Below are 19,821 nucleotides of genomic sequence, written 5' to 3'. Positions count from 1 at the left end.
TTACGGGATGCGACTGTTATGGAGAGCGCCAAGGTTTTCGTCTCCGCCAGTTCGAGTGCGGCCCCTTCCAGCAATCGTTCTCGGATGTGGTCCAACACAATCCCCGTCACGAAGGCATCGCACATGAGGCTAGGCCCCAGCCACCTTTTTCAAGAGAAAAGATCGAAGCGGTCGGATCTTCAGGTGCGCGGCCGAATGGGCGGGGGCCTACATTTCTCATCTGCCTCCGCGGTCTGAGTCTGCCATGGCGCTCGGCGTGGCTGCTGGAGGCTGCCACCGTGCGCATGCACGGACTCAAAACCGGAGGTGCGGGGGCCCGATTGAGTTCTTTCTGTCCAGTCTGGTCTCAATCAAAAGGCTGAGTTCGGATTTAGAAATTCCTTTAGTCTATTTCAAATAGCTCGCAAGCTTACACTCCCTCTAATGAAGGCAGGAGACCCAGGTCTCTTGAAACTCCCAGAGCGAGTGAGACAAAGGGAGGCAACACATGTGGTCTCCTATACATTCATGCAGTATCAAGTTCCACATACACGAATACAAGATTCCGATAGGCCCTTTCCTTGACCTGGTCATATAATCTAACTGCCACTGATTCTGATAGGCTCATTACACATTCCTTTCCTTCCTCTGGGCCTCTGCCTCCCAGCATCCTTTGTGGCATCTTTTGTGCAAAGAGCCAGTCCCAATAGCCACCCCTCCCCCTCTCGCCATGCTTTGTCCAATCTCTTTGTTCACTGAGTGAATTGGCTGATCTTTTTTATTGGAAACTCCAGAGTGAAACACCAGCGTGCGGACATATTCCCATTTTGGGAGAATCCAGCCCCTTGTCTATCGTTGTCTTTTTTTTTTTCCTTTTCTGAGTTACCAAGCCAGGGCTCAGAGTGTGGGTCAGGGGCGAACCCCTAATCCAGCTCCTTGCCTGCTCCAAAAAACTAATTCAAATTGAATCGAATTTATGGTCCCCACAAGAGACATACCAGATCTGAACCCAAAGGCTCAATCTACAGACACTTGATCTTAGCCAAAAGGCCGAGAAGCGATGTCTATTGTTGTCTTTCCCATCTTCCTCCCATTCACTTGTATTAAAACCACTGCATTTTTCCACTTTCATTTTTTTTTTCATTTAGGGCAGCACGGTAGCACAGTTGCTTCACAGCTCCAGGGTCTCAGGTTCGATTCCCGGCTTGGGTCACTGTCTATGCGGAGCCTGCACGTTCTCCCCATGTCTGCGTGGGTTTCCTCCGGGTGCTCCGGTTACCTCCCACAGTCCAAAGATGTGCGCGTTAGGTGGATTGGCCATGCTAAATTGCCCTTAGTGCACAACAAGATTAAAGGGGTTACGGGAATAGGGTGGAGGTGTGGGCTTATGTGGGGTGCTCGTCCATGGGCTGGTGCAGACTCGATGGGCCAAATGACCTCCTTCTACACTGTAAATTCTATGATTCTATCTCAGATTTTTCCCAGTTCTCATCATCCTGAAACGTTAAATCAGTTTCTCCAAAGATGCTGCCAGATCTGCTGAGTGTTACCAGCACTTTCTATTTTTATTCAAATTTCCAGAACCTTTTGTCTTTGTAGATGCATCCTGGTCTTTTTCCATGAGTTCCTTTGCATTTTTCCTGCCAGTTTGTATGCTCAGAAGTCTATCAACATTGAACTGCATTGTTTCCATTCAATCTCACGGACTGTTGCCTTTTCCAAACATTCTGATTGACAGGTCCAAGCAGTTTCAAAGGGAGGATTAAGATTGTTTATCCAAAGATCTGCAGGGCTCCATGGACTCAGGGGAGCAGCTATTTTTCTAACGGCAGTTTGTGTTCCCCAACCTGGAAGCTCCTGAGGACATAGAGACAGCCTCTTGATTGAAAAGAAAATCTCTGATCGAGAACCAGGGGCGTCATTCTCCGCCAGCGGGAGCCTCCGTTTTGCCGGTGGCGGGGGGTTTCCCGACGGCGTGGGGCTGCCCCACAATGGGAAACCCCATTGACTGGCCGGTGTTACGGAGACTCCCGCCAGCCGGTCGGGGCAGAAATGTGGCGGGGCGGGTAGGAGAATTTCGCCCCAGATGACACCAGTTGAAGCCGATTGACAGTGTGAGGAAAAACGTTACTACACAGCGAGTGGTGACGATTTGGAATGCACTGGCTGTGAGTGTGGTGGAGGTAGATTCAATCAAGGCCTTAAATTATCTGAGATGGAGCAAAACCCCAGGGCCGGGGAATGGGACTGGCTGAGTTTCTCTTGCAGAGCGCTGGCATGGACGCAACAGGTCAAATGGACTCTGTCCAGAACTGAACGGGATCCGCCATATGAATTCTGTGGCCACAAGAGCAGGTCAGAGGCTGGGAACTCTGGGGTGAATTACTCGCCTCCTGACCCCACCAAGACCTGTCTGCCATCTACAAGACACAAGTCAGGAGTGTAATGGAATACCATTCCAGGACACTTTGTGCAGTTTCCCAGCAAGCCAGTATTTCCGCAACGTTCATTTCATGTTCAGCATTGGGAGAGTGGAGCTTAAATACAGTGGGGCACAAAGTGATTGTTGTTGCTGGTACCGACAGAGCCTGTTTGACTCTTCAATGTCTGTTGAGCCAAAAATGAGCCAGAAAAAATAAAATAAAGGCATGGAAAGTGCCTGGAGCTTCGTATTGTGATTATTGATCAATTTAAAAAAACACGCTGTTCCCATCATATAACCACAGAATATTTTCACTGATTTCCACAGTTTATACAGCATGATTGAAATTCTGTTTGCCGGCTTTATTTTATTATGACTGGAATACAGATTGTTTTACAATGGCAATGCACTAAAAATGCAAAATAATCATTAGGATGCAGTTGGTGTCTTGATATTAGGTGGGGGGGGGGGGGGTGCTGTTAGTTCACCTTGTGGCGTTCCTGCTCCATTCAGAGTTCACCCTTTGTTGATTGCAGTCACAGAAAGACCTCCCCCTCCCGTTAAAATGGAAATCAGCGTCACCAGGAAAACGCTCAAATTTTAGTTTCGTACTGAAGTTGTAAACATGCCGTTCTTGAATAAAATATTCCGACATGGATACTGGTAAACTGATTTTGATGCTGTTTGGTTTAAGTTGCAAAGTATCCTCTTCGCATCTGGTTGTCGACTGTCAGAGGCAGGGTCTGAAAACGTTTTGGCTATTAGGGAGGATTTGATTTGAGATCAAAAATGCAACATTTTCAAGATGAGGTGACTATTCATGAGGAGGTGACTTTATATGAGGTGCCTTACCCATTTGCCGCAAGACCTAGATCGCATTCAGGTTTGGACTGATCAGTGCCAGGCAATGGCCGTTCCCAACAAGGGAGAATGCAAACTTCTCCCTTTGACATTCAATGGTTTTCATTGTTGAATCACCCGCTGTCGACATCTTGGGGGTTACCATTGACCAGAAACTGAACGAGATCCGCCATATCGATTCTGTGGCCACAAGAGCAGGTCAGAGGCTGGGAACTCTGGGGTGAATTACTTGCCTCCTGACCCCCCCAAAACCTGTCTGCCATCCACAAGACACAAGTCAGGAGTGTAATGGAATACTCTCCACTTGCCTCAATGAGTACAGCTTCGACAACACTCAAGAACCTCAACACCATCCAGGACAAAGCGGCCCTGCTTGATTGTCACTCCACCTCCTTCGACATCCACTCTCTCCACCACCAACACAAATGGGCAGCAGTGTGTACCATCTAGATGCACTGCAGCAATTCGCCAAGGCTCCTTTGACAGCATCGCCCAAATCCATGCCTCTACCATCTAGAAGGACAAGGGCAGCAAATGTATGGGAATACCACCACCCGGAAGCTCCCCTTCAAGCTGCTCACTGCCCTGACCTGAAATTGTATTGCATTTCTTTGACTGTTCGAAAACCTGAAACACCCTCCCTAACGGCATTCATAGAATCATAGAATTCCTATAGTGCAAAAGGAAGCCATTCGGCCCATCGAGTCTGCACCGCCCCTTTGAAAAAGCACCCTACCTAGGCCCACTACCTGCCCTATCCCAGTTAGTTCATAACCCCACCAAGCCTACACATCTTTGGACACTAAGGGCAATTTATCATGGCCAATCCACCTAACCTGCACATCTTTGGACTGTGGGAGAAAACCGGAGCACCCAGAGGAAACCCACGCAGACACGGGGAGAATGTGCAAACCTCACACCCTCAACCAAGGCCGGAATTGAACACGGGTCCTTGGCGCTGTGAGGCACTGTGCCACCATGCCGCCCCAAACCATTGTGAGTTAACATAGGCTGCAGGGATTCAGTAAGGCAGCTCCCCAGCTTTCAAAATGGGAGGTAGTGGCACAGTGATATTGTGAGCCCATAGTGGAATTCAGGGGCCCAAACTAATGCTCTGGGGATCCAAGTTTGAATCCCACCGTGGCAGATGGTGAAATTTGCTTTCAATAAAAAAATCTGGAATTAAGCGACTAATAAAAGCGATGGGCGAGATTCTCTGACCCCCCGCCAGGTCAGAGAATCGCTGGGGGCTGGCATGAATCCCGCCCCCGCCGGTTGCTGAATTCTCCGGCACCGGAGATTCGGTGGGGGCGGGAATCGCGCCGCGCCGGTTGGCGGCCCCCCCCCCCCGCGATTCTCCGGCCCGGATGGGTTGAAGTCCCGCTGCGAGGATGCCTGTCCCGCCAGCGTGGATTAAACCACCTCTCCTACCGGCGGGACAAGGTGGCGCGGGAGAGCTCCAGGGTCCTGGGGGGAGCGTGGGGCGACCTGGCCCCGGGGGTTGCCCCCACGGTGGCCTGGCCCGTGTTCGGGGCCCACCGATCTGCGGGCGAGCCTGTGCCGTGGGGGCACTCTTTTCCTTCCGCCTTCGCCACGGTCTCCACTATGGCGGAGGCGGAAGAGACTCCCTCCACTGCACATGTGCGGGAATGCCGTGAGCGGTCGCTGACGCTCCCGCGCATGCGCCGCCCGGAGTAGTCATTTCCGCGCCAGCTGGCGGGGCACCAAAGGCCTTTTCCGCCAGCTGGCGGGGCGGAAATTAGTCCGGAGCGGGCCTAGCCCCTCAAGGTTGGGGCTGAGCCCCCCAAGATGCAGAGGATTCCGCACCTAGGGGCGGCGCGATGCCCGACTGATTCGTGCCGGTCGGCGGACATCGCGTCGATACCGGAGAATTTCGCCCATTGGGTGGGATTCTCCCAGCTCTGGGCCGGGCCGGCATGCGATTCTCCGCAGAGTGGAGAATCGGCGCCTTTGGCGCCGGCTTGGTTGGCGCAGCGCTGGTCATGGGCCGCTCTATGCGGCCAGCCCTCCGATTCTCCGGCCTGGAGGGGCCGAGCGGCCGTAAGAAAAGAGCCGAGTCTCGCCGGTGCCATTCTAACCTGCTCTGGGCCGGCTGGACCTCGGTGTGGAAGGGTCAGGCAGCGGCCTGTGGGGGTGTGGGGGGGGGAGGGAGGGGAGGGGAGTCCGACCCCGGCGGGGGGGGGTCTCCGATGTGGCCTGGCCCGCGATCGGGGCCTACCAATCGGCGGGCCGGCCTCTGTGGCTGGGGGCCTCCTATCCTACGCGCCGGCCCCTGTAGTCCTGCGCCATGTTACGTCGGGGCCGGCGCGTTGAAGGAGGCCACTGCGCATGCGCGCGTTGACGCCGGTGGCACTGCTCATGTCCTCATTGGCGCTGACGCAACTGCGCATGCGTGGATCCCGCGGCGCACAGTTCGCGCCGGGAACGGTAGCTGGAGCGGCGCAAACCGCTCCAGCGCCGTGCTGTCCCCCTGTAGGGGCCAGAATTAGTACTGGGAGCAGCTCGTTCACGCCGTCGTAAAACGCGACAGTGTTCACGACGGCGTGGCCATTCTGCTGCGGGATTGGAGAATCCCGTCCATCGTAATTTGGAGTAAAAAGCAATGTGGTTCCCTAATATCCTTAAGGGAAGAAAGTCTGCTGTCCTTACCTGGTCTGGTCTACATGTGACTCCAGATCCACAGCACAGCAACTTTCCTCTGAATGACCTAGCAGGCCCCTCAGTTCATAGGCAGTTAATGATGGGCAACAAATGCTGGTTCAGCCAGCGATGATCACATCCCATGAAGTACTGTTTTTAAAATTTGAAATAAAACACATGGCAGTCTCCATTTCACAAAAAGTGTACTGTGTTCTCTCATCCAGTCCAATGCCAGCTTGGCTTTGTTGGTAGCATTCTTCTCTGAATCATAGATTTGTGGTTTCCAGATCAAAACCAGGATTTAAGTGCTGCATTGAGGATGTGACATTGAATCATCTCCCCTTCCACCCATTGAAAGGTCACACAGCACTGGTCTCTGGGCCAACATTTCTTCCTCAAGCAACTCCACCCAAATAAACTGATCGTTCATCTCAGTGCTGTTTGCAGGATCTTGCACAATTACCGTTGTTTGTTTACCTTAATTTGTTTTTTGTTGGCACACTTTGAGATATGATAGTGTGTTAAATGCCAGTTTTCTCTGTAGAAATTAATATTTTACGAGTAACCCTTTCTGTCCTTTTCTCCAAGGCGATGTCATAATATCATCACCACGCCTATAATAACTAGGGTTACAGGGATAGGGCAGGGGAGTGGGACTACGTAGGATGCTCCTTTGGAGGGTCAGTGCAGACCAGGGAGTTCCAGGATTTTCACCCAGCAACAGTCCAGGAATGGCAATATATTTCCAAGTCAAGATGCTGCGTAGCTTGGAGGGGAACAAGTGGTGTTTTTTTTTAATTTGTTCATGCGATGTGAGTGCCTCTGGTTTGGCCAGCAATTATTGCCCATCCCTGAGGGCATTTAAGAGTCAACCATATTCTGTGGTCTGGAGTCACATGTAGACCAGAGCAGGTAAAGTGTTCCCGTGAGCCTGCTGCCCTTGTCCTTCTAGTTGGTAGCAGTTGTGGGTTTGGAAGGTGCTGCCTCAGGAACCTTGGTGATTGTGTGGAGTTTGCACATTCTCCCTGTGTCTGCGTGGGTTTCCTCCAGCTGCTTCAGTTTCCTCCCACAGTCCAAAGATGTAGGTTAGGTGGATTGGCCAGGATAAATTCCCTCTTAGTGTCCAAAGATGTGCAGATGAGGTGGGGGTTACAGGGATAGGGCGATGGAGTGGGCCTAGGTAGGGTGCTCTTTCAGAGGGTCGGTTCAAACTCTATGGGCTGAATGGCCTCCTTCTGCACTGTCGGGATCCTATGGTAGATGGATTAACCAGGACATGAGGGAAAGCTTTTTCACACAGAGGGTGGTGGGTACCTGGAATTCACTGCCGAAGTTGGTAGTTGAGGCTGAAACGCTCAACTCATTTAAAAGGATATGGTTATGCATCTAAAGTGCTGTAGCCTGCAAGGCAAGGGACCAAGTGTTGGAAAATGTAATTAAAATAAGAGGATAGTTTCTTTTCCAGTTTTTTGGCAGGCAGACATTAGGGGTTGAATGGCCTCTTTTTGTACCTTAACCTTTCTATGGTTATGTGGCGCGAATGTTATTTACCACTTGTCAGCCCAAGCTTGGATATTGCTGCATTTGGGCATGGGCTGCTTCATTATCTGAGGAGTCACGGATGGTGTGGAACATTGTGCAGTCATCAGCGAACATCCCCACTTCTGACCTTATGATGGAAGGAAGATCATTGATGAAGCAACTGAAGATGGTTGGGCCTAGGGCACTCCCCTGAGGAACTCCTGCAGTGATGTCCTGGAGCTAAGATGCCTGACTTCCAACCACCATGTCCATCTTTCATTGTGCTGGGGGTGATCCCAAGCAGCGGAGAGTTTTCTCCTTGATGACCATTGACTCCAGTTTTGCAAGGGTTCCTTGATGCCATACTCGGTCAAATGCTACCTTGATATCATGGTCAGCCACTCTCCCCTCCCCTCCCTCTTGAGTACAGCTTTTATTTTTACATGTTTCAACCAAAGTTGTAATGAAGTCAGGAGCTGATTGGCGCTGGCAGAGCCCAAACTGACCCCTTCCATCACTTAATTGATAATCAAGAGTAGACTGATGGGAAGGTAATTGGTCGGGTTAGGTTTGCCCCAATTTCTTGTGTACAGGACAAATCTGGGCAATATTCCACATTTCCGGGTAGACGCCAGTGTCGGAACTGTACTGGAAAAGTTTGGCGAGGCACCCAGCAACTTTTGGAGCGCAGGCCTTCAGCAGTACTGTTGGAATATTATCAGCATCCATAGCTTTTGCAGTATCCAGTGCCCTCAGCTATTTTTAATATCACATGGAATTAATCGAATTGCCTTCGGAGGAGGCCGCGGTGAATCACCCACTTGGGAATTTTGGTTAAAGATTGTTGTGAATGCTTCAATCATATATATAATTTGCACTGTTGTGCTGGGCTCCCCCATCATTGAGGATGGGGTAGATAAAAGTTAATTACTGCATGCTTTAATCTGAAACAAATCTGGAATCTGAATTAGCTCTCTCCACAGATGCTGTCAGACCTGCTGCAATTGTCCCATATCTTCTGTTTTTGATTGAGGATGGGGGTATTTGTGGAGCCTCCTCCTCCAGTGGGTTGTCTGCCAATTGCTGTGTCTGCTGTTTTGTGTGCAAGCGGCCCTGTGTTGTAATTTTGCCAAATTGACAACTAATTTTTAGGTGTGCCTGGTGTTGCAACCTGGCCTGCCCTCTTGCTCTCTTCATTGAACTAGGGTTGATCCCCTGGCTTGGTGGTAATAATAGAGTGGGGAATATGCCGGGCCATGAGATTGCAGATTGTGGCTGAATACAATTTTGATGCTGCACCACAGCGCCTCATGGATGTCCAGCCTTGAGTTGCTAGGTCTACCCCATTTAGCTCAGTGATAGTTACCCAAGGATAAACCTTTGACCACATAATTGTGTCATCGTTAAGATTATTTCATCCCAGATGCATAATATGGTCAAACCCAGTTCCCGCAATTCAGTTTTCTGGGCTGCTGAAACCCTCATTCATACCTCTTGATCGTTAGAATTAACTGTTGCAGGGGCGACACGGGGGTGCAGTGGTCAGCAGTGCTGTCCCACGGTGCCGAGGACCCGGGGTTCGATCCCGGCCTCGGGTCAGTGTCCGCGGGGAGTTTGCACATTCTCCCCGTGGCTGCGTGGGTCACGCCCCCGCAACTCAAAGATGTGCAGGGTAGGTGATTGGCCACTCTAAATTGCCTCTTAATTGGAAAAAATAAAAATAAATAAATAAATAAAATAATTACCTGTTGCAACACACCTCTGACCACACACCCCAACCACATTCAACCCTCCTTAAATTTGAGTTCTCTCTAATCTCTGCTGCCTGTGTCCCTACTCATACACCACTCTTCTGTTCGCTGACCTGCGTTGATACCCTTTTGAGTAACACCTCAGTTTTAAAACTCGAACGACTGTTTTTAAATTTCTCCGTGACCTTGTCGCCTTCTATCTCTGTAACCTCCTCCAGCACCACAATCCTCCGAGCTATCTGCGCTCCTCTAATTCTGTCCTCTTGGATGTCCCTAATTTTAACTGTTCCACCATTTCCTTCAGCTGCCTGTACTGGAAACTGTGGAATTCCCTCCCTAAACCCCTTCTCTGGTCTACCCCTCTTTCCTCCACCTGACAGGTGCTGCAGAAAACCTACCTCTTTAACCCAGCCTTGACGATTGGCCCTAACCGCTCCTAATGTGACGCGGTGTCAATTCTTGTTTGCTAACACTCCCGTACAGCGCCGTGGCACATTTTGCTATGTTAAAGCTGCCATATAAATTTAAGCTGTTGTTGTTGCTGAAGCCGCAAGTTTTGCCAAACAGTTAACATGGATAAATTTGTAAAGATTTAGTTGGCAAAAAGCAAACAGCATTTAAAATCCCCTTTCCCCTTATTTTGGTTACAGCATGGCGCTAGTTTGTGCTGTGTTGTTTGAAAGTCAAAGGTTGTTAATTCCCTCCAGCTGCTGAAGAAAATCATAATTTCTATTTTATGTGGTTTGTGAATAATTTAGACTGAAGGGTTCACAAAGCCACAGAACTGGAATCTCTAGCCTGCAGCTGTAATATTCTTATTACATTGGAAAAGTAACTGTGTGTGTGTGTGTGTGTGTGTGTGTGGTGTCCGCATGTGAGTTTCTGCATGTGTGCTAGGGTACATGCATGTGTATTTGTGCATGGTGTCTACATGTGTTTCTGTGTGTCTGTATGTTAGTGTATGTGTGCATTGTATCTGCATGTGCATTTGTGTATGTGCATGGTGTCTGTGCATGTTTCTGCATGTGTGTTTCTGTGTGTATCAGTCTGTGTGCATGTTTCTGTGTGTGCATGTGCCTGCATGCATAAGTGTGTATGCGTGTGTGTGTTTGCTCATGTGTGTTTCTATACATGCGTATTTCTGCGCATGTGTGTGCGAGTATGCGTGTCTGTGCATGTATATTTCTCTATGTCTGTGTGTGTGTTTCCCTGTATGTATATGCGTGTGTCTGTGCATTTGTGTGTCTGTGGTCCATGCGAGTGTGTTTCTGTGCGTGTCTGTTTTTGTGCATGTGCGTGTCTTTTTGTATGTGCCTGTACGTTTGTGTTTCTGTGCGTGTATGTCTCTGTGTGTGTGTTTTTCTGTATGTGTGCATGTGTTTTTCTGTATGTGTGTGTGTGCATAGTGTGAATGTTTCTCTGCATGTATGTAAGACTGTGTGTGTGTGTGTGTATTTCTGTGCTTGTGTGTAACTGTGCATGTGTGTATGCCTGTGCTTATGTTTTTCTGTGTGTGTGTATGTTTCTGTGCGTGTGTGACTACATGGGCGAAATTCTCCCCCAACGGCGCGATGTCCGCCGACTGGCGCCAAAAATGGCGCCAATCAGACGGGCATTGTGCCGGCCCAAAGGTGCGGAATGCTCCGCATCTTTGGGGGCCGAGCCCCAACATTGAGGGGCTAGGCCGGCGCCGGAGGAATTTCCGCCCCGCCAGCTGGCGGAAATGGCGTTTGTTGCCCCGCCAGCTGGCGCGGAAATGCGGCGCATGCGCGGGAGCGTCAGCGGCCGCCGACAGTTTCCCGCGTATGCGCAGTGGGGAGAGTCTCTTCCGCCTCCGCCATGGTGGAGGCCGTGGCGGAGGGGGAAGGGAAAGAGTGCCCCCACGGCACAGGCCCGCCCGCGGATCGGTGGGCCCCGATCGCGGGCCAGGCCACCGTGGGGGCACCCCCCGGGGTCAGATCGCCCCGCGCCCCCCCCAGGACCCCGGAGCCCGCCCACGCCGCCTGGTCCCGCCGGTAAATACCAGCTTTGATTTACGCCGGCGGGACAGGCAATTTCTGGGCGGGACTTCGGCCCATCCGGGCCGGAGAATTGAGCGGGGGGTCCCGCTAACCGGCGCGGCCCGATTCCCGCCCCCGCCCAATCTCCGGTACCGGAGACTTCGGCAGGGGCGGGGGCGGGATTCACGGCGGCCAACAGGTTAACGGGTAAATTACGAACCACAGTCATAAGTTTACAGATGTTGTTATCAAGAGTAATAAAACAGAGTTGTACCATCTACAACCGTGTTGGTTTGTCTGTATAGCGGAACACCCAACACGACATAGTACCAGGATTGGAACCCAGCAACTGTGAGACCTACCTGCACAGCTTCAGGGATCCGCCATCCTGCGCCATGGACACCGTCAGCCCACCGCAGCCGCTCCAAATCGCTGGAAACCTCGGTGTCAACTGGAAGCTGTTTAAACAGCGCTTCCAGTTCTTCCTAGAAGCCATGAAAGGGAGAATGCATCGGACACCAGGAAAATCGCCCTCCTCCTCTCCATGGCAGGGCAACACGCCATCCACATCTGCAACTCTTTGGAGTTCGCGGAAGGTGAGGACAAGACGAAGTACAAGACAGTCCTTCTAAAACTTGACCAACACTTCAGCGTTGAGGTGAATGAGAGCTTCGAGAGGTACCTCTTCCAGCAGCGCCTGCAGGGTAAGGATGAGCCTTTTCAATCTTTCCTGACACACCTCCGTATCCTCGCGCAATCCTGCGGCTATGAGGCCACCTCCGATTCCATGATTCAGGACCAGATACATTTGGGGTCACCTCGGGCACCTTACGCCAGCAGTTCCTCAAAATTAAGAGCCTCACCCTATCCACCGCTATCGAAGCCTGTGTCCACCATGAATACGCGACCAGCCGGTACTCCCAATTCCAGGCGGCCGAATCGGCACGGCAGGGGTCCTACGAGGCCGAGCGGGTCCAGTCGTTCGAGTTCCTCCTGGCCCGCAGCCTGGACGAGGGCGGCCATTTTGCACGCTTTCCGCGACCTCCCACGCTTGTACGCGCCAAAAGAGACGTCGATGCAGAGGGACGTGACGCGCAGGCGTGCTCTATGCAGGACCGAACTGCGCATGCGCGGTGGCGCAACAAACATCATGACGTCACGACGTGCGGCAACTGTGGATCCGCACATTTAAAGCGGCAATGTCCAGCAAAGAATCGACAATGCCTCCGCTGTGGCAAGATGGGACACTATGCTGCCTGCTGTCGAGCAGCTCAGCCTGCCAACGCTCCCCAATTCTGCCAGCCTCGCAGGGACGTGTGGGCCATTCAGCCTCCATACACTGACTCATACCCTGACGACGTACAGACCAGTGATATCGATGACCGGGAAGCCTTCCGCGTTGCGGTCATTGACAGGAATCGGATGTCCCCAAGTAGGACCCACCAGCCGATGCCAGTGAACAGCGGTAATCCGGGTGATGAATGGTGTGCCACCCTAACGGTCAACCCGAATTCGTCGTCCACCTACTAGGCTGGACTTATGAGCCTATTTGCACATTGGACTCACTAAAGTGTTATGCCACAATGTTAATGTGTTTCTCTTTTTGTCGTTTTCGATGTTTGATGATTGCACTTGTTTTGTTTATGGTACAACCTCGTTGCTATGTTGCACCTGACACCTTCCTATGTATATCGTTTAGCCTCATGTACATGTTATAGATATTGCACACACATATTCAGCTGCACTCAGTACACACCAATATTTATTGCCACATAGGCACATATTCTTGTAAAAAGGGGAGATGTCATGATATTCAGATAAACATATCATGGTGCAAATACACATACACACTGATGGACAGATCAACGGACCAATCAACACACACGCAACATCACAGCCAATCACCAGTGAGAGCACACGCACGATAAAACGGGGAACACCACAGTTCTGGTTCATTCCAGCAGGAGACAGCTCAGGGCACAGAGCTTACAGCGTGCCACTCAGACATACACCATGTGCTGAGTGCCTCTCTAAGATAGTGTTAGGGCTAGGTCCACAGGTGAACGGGTAAATTACGAACCACAGTCATAGGTTTACAGATGTTGTTATCAAGAGTAATAAAACAGAGTTGTACCATCTACAACCGTGTTGGTTTGTCTGTATAGTGGAACACCCAACACGACATGTGTGACTGCGTGTGTGTGTCTGTATGTGTTTTACCTGTGTGTTTGCAAATGGCAGGTGGATACCCAGATTGTCAGCAGTGCACTCAGTGGAGAGGGTTTGAACAAAGGGTTTCCCTCAAAGCATTTTATAGTCAGACTAATCCCTGAAATACAAGCAAGATGTTTAAACAAGATGCAGAGAAACCAAAACCATTTTGTGAGCGTAATCATACTTGTACTTGTCACTGTTAATACAATTTATTATAACCAAGTAATTTCCTGTTAGTGTACTTTACCTTAGTTTATATTCATGTGCATAAAGTCCTACTGTCAGTCATCTCCTACAGGATAATTTGGTAACATTGTTTGATCTAATGTCAACGTCTGGTGAGATCTAACCACAGTAATACTGTAAGGTGTCAGATATTGGATTATTTCTTCAACCGAAAATTTGCAGGGACAAAGGAAACTTGTTGAGTTTCATAAGCACTCATCTGAGTCCAAAAGGATGTTTATTCAAGTTCTCCCACAGAGACCCGAGTGCAAGATTGAGGTTGACTTCCCCAGTGCAGGAGTGCGGCACTCTCAGGGATTGCGTTTTCTGAATGCCACATTAAACCGATGCCTTGTCTGTCATCATGCATGAATGTAAAAAATCCCATAGCGGGGGTGGGGGGGTCACTGGTTTGGCCAATATTTACTAAGACAGATTATGGTACTGCATTGCTGTTTGTGGGACCTTCCTGTGTGCAAATTGTTTGCCATGTATACTACAGCAGTGACTAGATGTCAAAAGTAAGTTATTGGCTATAAAGCACTTTGGGCTATCCTGAGGCCATGAAAGATATGACTGCACATAAATACCAGGGGCGATTTCTCCGCGAGCCGGCGGGGTGTGCCGAGGAATGGCGTGAACCACTCCGGCGTCGGGCCGCCCCGAAGGTGCAGAATCCTCCGCACCTTCAGGGGCTAGGCCGGCATTAGAGTGTTTGGCGCCGCGCCAGCCAGCATGGAAGGGCTTGGCACCCCGCCAACAGATGCCAACCGGCAAGTTGGCGCATGCACTGGAGCACCAGCGTGTGCTGGCGTCATCCCAGTGCATGCGCAGGGGGTTCTTTTCCGCACCGGCCATGGCGGAGATTGACAGCGGCTGGCGGCACAGGCCTGCCCGCGGATCGGTGGGCCCCGATCGTGGGCCAGGCCACCGTGGCCCGCCCCCCCCCCCCCCCACCCAGAGGACTCTGCAGGCCGCACGTGAACCCAGGTCCCGCCGGTAAGGACCTGTTGTGATATACGCCGGCGGGACCGGCCGGAAACGGGCAGCCACTCGGCCCATCGCGGGCCGGGGTATCGCCGAGGGGGGGGGGGCGCTGCCAACGGCCCCCGACCGATGCCACACGGCGTGATTCCCGCCACCGCCAACACCCCGGCGCCGGAGAATTCGGCAGCTGGCGGGGGCAGGATTCACGCCACCCACCGGCGATTCTCCGATTAGCTCTGAAAAACCCATTTTCACGTACCCCACTGAAAGGCATTCCCTGGAAATACCTTGCACGAGTTTTAATACCTTTTGGTGAAAAGTCTGTGCCAGGTGATGCAGCATTGCTTCATTTCCTTGTTATTAATTTGCATTCCCTGCTGTTTTGCACAATGAATTTGCCTCGTCACTTTTCGTCTTCTCTTCCAAATCTTGAACGTTTTGATTGGGTCAACTCAAATATTCCCTTCCAATTAAAACAAAGTTACATTTATTAGCTTTTCTCAGGCACACATTTCTGAATCTTCTCATTTCTGAAATCTAACTTTTTCACATTTTGATTCCCTTCTTACCACACATCTGCATTGCTTACATGTGACTGAAACTCTGTTCTCGGAGTCACTGGCCCTCATGCCAGGAAGCAACCCCAGCTTCCCTTGGCTGGCCACGTAATTGAAGTTCCTCATCCCTCTTATTGTTCAGGTGGATCTTCTCTGCACCCTCTCCAAGGCCTTGACATCATTCCTGATTAGGGGGCGTCATTCTCCGACCCCCCGCCGGGTCGGAGAATGGCCGTTGGCCGCCGTGAATCCCGCCCCCGCCCCCGCCGAAGTCTCCGGTACCGGAGATTGGGCGGGGGCGGGAATCGGGCCGCGCCGGTTGGCGGGACCCCCCGCTGGATTCTGCGGCCCGGATGGGCCGAAGTCCCGCCCAGAAATTGCCTATCCCGCCGGCGTAAATCAAACCTGGTATTTACCGGCGGGACCAGGCGGCGTGGGCGGGCTCCAGGGTCCTGGGGGGGGGGGGCGCGGGGCGATCTGACCCCGGGGGGTGCCCCCACGGTGGCCTGGCCCGCGATCAGGGCCCACCGATCCGCGGGCGGGGCTGTGCCGTGGGGGCACTCTTTCCCTTCGCCTCCGCCATGGCCTCCACCATGGCGGAGGCGGAAGAGACTCTCCCCACTTCGCATGTGCGGGAAACTGACAGCGGCCGCTGACGCTCCCGCGCATGCGCCGCATTTCCGCGCCAGCTGGCGGGGCGACAAACGCCATTTCCGCCAGCTGGCGGGGCGGAAATCCCTCCGGCGTCGGCCTAGCCCCTCAATGTTAGGGCTAGGCCGCCAAAGATGCGGAGCATTCCGCACCTTTGAGCCGGCGCGATGCCCGTCTGATTGGCGCCGTTTTTGGCGCCAGTCGGCGGACATCGCGCCGTTGGGGGAGAATTTTGCCCCTGGTGTCCAGAAATGAACAAAATATTGCAACTGATTCCCCCACTGGCATAGGTCTTGTGAACACACCACAAAAGTGCAAAGACTGCAGCCTAAGCATGAACCTTTCCCGTGGAAGGATTTCCACTTCGTACTAATTGCCTTGCAAGCTCTGTCTGTCCAAACATAAATCGTTTTTTATAGAGTGTCTCTATTTTGAGGTTTCTGCGGCCTCCACCGTTGCTCTTGGGGTTGCCTCTCTGACTGGGCCTCCTTATCAATTGGCCGCCTTCTGGAGCATTCTCAACAGTCGGCGCGCCTCTGACAGATGTGGGGTCAGGTCCTGGATATGCTTGACATTTTTCAAATGGGCATAATGGTCTGGATTGAGAGATCTGCCTGAGTATGCTGACAGCCTCACAGCAAGGAACACCAGTGAAAGCAATTTCTCCTCAGCCTGCCTTGTAAATCTACTGTCAGTTACTCTTAAGTTTGTTGCCCGTTGGTCGGTGACCTCTCTGCTAACGGACATAGGTTTTTCCTATCCACTCTTTTCATTCTCCGCATAATTTTACGCACCTCATTTCAACCTGCACTCAGCCTCTTCTGTTCCAAAGAAAACAATCCCTGCTTATCCCTCTGAGCCACAATTTTCATTCCTGGCAACATCCTTGTTAATGTCCTTTATAACCTGTCTGTTCAGATCACACATTTCTGTAGTGCGGTGACCTGATGTGTATGCGGTACTCCAGTTACGACCAAAGGTTGGCAACTGTAATTAAATATCTTCCTGCAGGTTTCATCTCATGACTTGCCCCCATGCTCCACCCATTAGTCCACTGACACAGCCACCCTTGAGACGCATGGCCTTCCTAGGACAATTGGAAAGTAAAAAGACCCATTACCCAATTGGACGATGCTTAGCTTGTCAGCCAAACAGCCTCCCTCTCACCCCCCACCCCCACCATTTTCAATATTTTGATATCCAATAAAGAGAAACGTTCAAGGAGAATGACAAGAAAAACAACCACTTTTGATGTTCCATTAACCTTCTCTCGAGGTTGCACACAGCTTCCATTTTTGGAGACTCCAGGCCAATCCTGGAGGGTTGGCAAGCTTACCTGGCCTACTGTGTTCCAGCTCTGTCATGGTCAACACACTTTAAAGGCGTAATTGTGGAAAAACAGCAACCTGAGCTTTGATAATTTGCAGAGCACAGAGCAAAAGCAAACTAAAGCATAAGCTCAAGATGACAGATGGGAAATATATCTACAAAAAAATAAACTTATTCAGTAACAATTCAGAGAAACATAGTATCCAGGTGAACGATCGAGAAAATAGTAAAAGCTAAATGAAAGAGGTAATAAGGGAAACTTTACTCCACTACACAAAGATAAACCTAAATAGTTCATTGTTTTGAAAGGACCTAGGGCGCGATCGAACAGCCATGTCGCGCCTGACTTGGGACACGGTGCGGCCGGTAAATCTCGCGAGAGAGAGGCCCCTCGTGAGATTTGCCCGAATTGCCTCGCCGCCCGAGATTTAACAGGATTTCACGAGACGTCACGATCTGGAACCCGCCTACAATGTGCAGGCCTAAATTTGCATATTAAATACTTAAATATGTCTCCGTTGTATGTAAGCAGTGCCCGGGGCTCAAATCCCTCGCCGAGAAGACCCCAGCCATGTGCTGTTCAGCACTGGTCTCTACAAACGGGGACCAGGCGGAACGGCACGTGGTGGGGGTTCTCCCAGGCGATTGGAGGCCGCCGGGTGGTTGGTCTCTGGACAGGATAGCATGCTGGCACATCTGATGCCACCTGGCACCTTGACACTGCCAGCCTGGCACTCTGACATTCCCCGCCAAGGCCCGAAAAAATAGCAGAGTCACGTTCGTTAGCGGGGTTGTTCCTGGCGCTACAAGCCCTGCCCACAATGAAACTCTGTTTTTTTTTGTTAAATTGCGCCTCTAGAAATGAGCTGCATTTGATTGAGATAGACGGCCTTTTGACTGCCTCAGGAAAACACCTAGGTTATTTTTTAATGATGTGTTCTCGTTGTAATTATGATTGTTGGCAACGTTCCAACAATTAATGTGGATGTAAATTGCACCAGGAGCCCAGTAGGTTTGAGAACAACCAGAAATATCACAACAGTCCAGAATATCTCAGCATCTCATCCAAATATCTCTGAGGCACGGTAACTAAGGATGCCAAGTGGAAGATTAACCGCAACGGTTGCATGACCAGCTAATTTCAAGGAATCTGCGCTTCGAAAATTATAACAGGAATAAATTGTGAAAGACAGCAGGTTGATTTGACTTGGCTAGCACAGCAATAATGGCAGACTCAGGGCAATGTGGAAAAATGTAAAGTCATCTATTTTGGAAATATGAATAAGGAGAGTACACATTTAAATAGTGAAGTTTAATTAGGTTGGTGATGATTGCTGGTACATGAATCATTGGCCAGGCTGTTTGTAATGGAATAGTGGTGAGATGATCCATGCAGTAATGGGAACCTGGCACCAACGTCTAGACTACTTACCTGCGCAGTTAACATGCCGATCCAGAGGTTTTCCAATATCCTGCTCCTTCACAAGGTGCACTGTTATGGTCCACATTGCTAGACTTAGTATTGAAATGTATTCAGAGGAGTGAGCCTTTAGGAGCACTTTCCCATTAGGGCCACACAAAAACGGCCGAGAAACGTACGGCTGATGCTTTCAGGAATAATGTATTTTTTAGAAATGCGATGAGCGATAATTACCGCTGAACAACGTCTTTGGCCACAAACAAATATTTTTACAAATGTAGTATCTCATTCCCTCAAAAGAAAATTAGTGTTGGAGATCGGGAAACAATAATTTTGTTCTTTTTGTCTCTTACCTCCTATAATCCCCCCCCCCCATATTTCCCAATCTGTTTTGCTTTCTGTGCATCATTTGAATCCAATTTGTATTTCTTGCTTTATCTTTCTTCATGTGCCAGCGAGGACTCTTCTGATTGGTTGAAGAGTTCGGCTGGTGCCTGCTGAATTGTTATGTGCCGCAGATCCTGTGTCGAGGGCACTAAGCTGGAAATAGAGGAAACTTCGGCAGGCAAGCCCACAAAAACTTTGTGAGCATCTGTCAGCAAGGTGAATGGAGCACGTTTTCCTCTGCTCTTGGAGCAAAACCTGGGCCGTTGAACTAAGTTAGCATTCGTCTAAGGCAAAAAAAGATACTGAGAATAATTTTTGCTTTCATATCTAACATAGAGTCCAAATGAGGAAGCAAATATTAACCCCTTAAGGCCTTAGTAATGACACACTTGGAATATTGCATGGTTTTTGCAACACCATTATAAGGATTATGTAAAAACCATGGCAATGGTGCCACATTGATGGAGTCGACTGTTGCTAGAGATGCGGAGTTACAGTTGTGGAGAGAGACTTGAGATATTAAAGCTTTTCACTGGAGCTGAGGAATATCTGCAGGAATTATTCATGACCTCCGCACTTCCCAGATTGTGTTTTTATAGGGCTCCCTAGCGACCCACTCAATCCCTCTCCCTGACAACAGTTTGTTCACATTGGACCCCAAGGTGAGCTACCAACCTCATATTTGTACCGTCAATGGAATCATAGAATCATAGAATTTACAAAGCAGAAGGAGGCCATTTGGCCCATCGAGTCTGCACTGGCCCTTGGAAAGATCACCCGACTTAAGCCCACACCTCCACCCCATTCCCGTAACCCAGTAACCCCACCTAACATTTTGAACATTAAGGGTCAATTT

The 19,821-nt window shown here is 50.5% G+C and overlaps 1 protein-coding gene and 1 non-coding gene across 5 annotated transcripts in view; one reads left to right on the top strand and one right to left on the bottom strand.

The window, feature by feature from the left end:
* Nucleotides 1-19,821, top strand: part of eda (ectodysplasin A) — a 366,616-nt gene that overhangs the window by 65,392 nt on the left and 281,403 nt on the right. The gene's annotated exons all lie outside the window — the stretch shown is intronic.
* Nucleotides 849-1,041, bottom strand: LOC140422852 (U2 spliceosomal RNA). The gene has a single exon (XR_011947632.1). It is a non-coding gene; the product is annotated as a U2 spliceosomal RNA (small nuclear RNA).

Source organism: Scyliorhinus torazame, chromosome 5 (genome assembly GCF_047496885.1).
Source record: "Scyliorhinus torazame isolate Kashiwa2021f chromosome 5, sScyTor2.1, whole genome shotgun sequence".
Classification (NCBI taxonomy): domain Eukaryota; kingdom Metazoa; phylum Chordata; class Chondrichthyes; order Carcharhiniformes; family Scyliorhinidae; genus Scyliorhinus; species Scyliorhinus torazame.
The sequence above is the reverse complement of the archived record's forward strand: the minus strand, read 5'-3'. Positions and strand labels throughout refer to the sequence as shown.